This window comes from Theobroma cacao, chromosome 7 (assembly GCF_053813885.1).
Source record: "Theobroma cacao isolate CCN51 chromosome 7, ASM5381388v1, whole genome shotgun sequence".
NCBI classification, from domain to species: Eukaryota; Viridiplantae; Streptophyta; class Magnoliopsida; order Malvales; family Malvaceae; genus Theobroma; species Theobroma cacao.
The window spans coordinates 34,578,747-34,580,094 of NC_142645.1; the positions used below are offsets into that span (position 1 = coordinate 34,578,747).

Below are 1,348 nucleotides of genomic sequence, written 5' to 3' on the forward strand. Positions count from 1 at the left end.
GGGGGTAGATTGTGATTTTTCTTTTGAATTTTCAGCAGATTTTTCAACCACAATTTCTTTTTCAGCATCTTTTTTAATTTCTTTATCATCAAATTGAATTGAAATATCAGGATTTAGTGCTTGATTACTTACCTTTTTACGTATCTCTTTTCCATTGCGAAGAGTGATTGCCATGCAATGTTCCTTACCTTTTCTTCTTAGGTTGGGTTCAATATCACTTGGTAAGGTACCTTGAGGTATAGTATTTAAAGCACTGGCAAGTTGGCCTACTTGTATCTCAAGATTTCTAATTGAAGCTGCTTGATTTTGAATGGAGGCATCAGTCCTTATCATAAATGCATCAGTTTTTGTCATGAATTGCATGAAAATATCCTCCATTGAAGGCTTTTGTTCTGGCATAAGGCTTCTAGATGGAAATCTAGGGGGAAAGTTTGACTTAGCCATTGATGAGAACCCTTGGTTGTTATTCCATGAAAAATTAGGATGATTCCTCCAACCAGGATTATAAGTGTTGGAATAGGGATTGTTCTGTTGCATATTTCAAACAAATTGACAAGACTTAGAATAGATAGGACAATTGTCATTGGAATGTCCTTCCCCACAAAATTCACATGTCATAAAGGAGTTTTGAATAGCATTAACACTCAGTTTATCTATTTTCTTTGCGATAGAGGCCAATTGTGTAGAAATAGTGTTTATCACATCTAATTCATGAATTCTAACAATTTTTCTTGTACCCAATCTTTTAGATGGCCATTAATAATTATTAGAAGCTATTTCTTCGAGCAAATCATAAGCCACCTCAATGGATTTACTCATAAGTGCACCTCCAGCGGCAGTATCAATGGTAGTTCTAAAAGGTCCAAGCAAACCATTATAAAAAGTCTGAACTTGCAGCCACTTAGGTAATCCATGGTGAGGACATCTTCTCATCAAATCCTTATACCTTTCCCAAGCCTCATATAGTGATTCAGAATCAAATTGCATGAAAGAAGTAATATCATTCCGCATTTTTGCTGACTTTACAAGTGGAAAGAATTTTGCTAAGAATTTTTTAGCCAAATCATCCCAAGTATTAATGGAACCAGTAGGAAACGAATTTAACCAACTCTTTGCTTTATCTCTCAATGAAAAAGAGAAAAGCCTTAATCATATGACATTATCAATAACACCATTAGCCTTGAATGTATCGCAAATTTTTAGGAAATTTATAATATGAGCATTCGAATCATCATTAGGCAAACCCTCAAACTGAACAGCAGTCTGAATCATCTGAATAATTGATGGCTTAATTTCAAAATCGTTGGCTTGAATAAAAGGTCTTCGGATACTAGAGTGGAGATTTTGT

At 34.6% G+C, this 1,348-nt stretch overlaps 1 non-coding gene across 1 annotated transcript; it reads left to right on the plus strand.

The window, feature by feature from the left end:
- Positions 1–907: 907 nt before the first annotated feature.
- Positions 908–1,014, plus strand: LOC148761826 (small nucleolar RNA R71). The gene has a single exon (XR_016027654.1). It is a non-coding gene; the product is annotated as a small nucleolar RNA R71 (small nucleolar RNA).
- Positions 1,015–1,348: the final 334 nt, after the last annotated feature.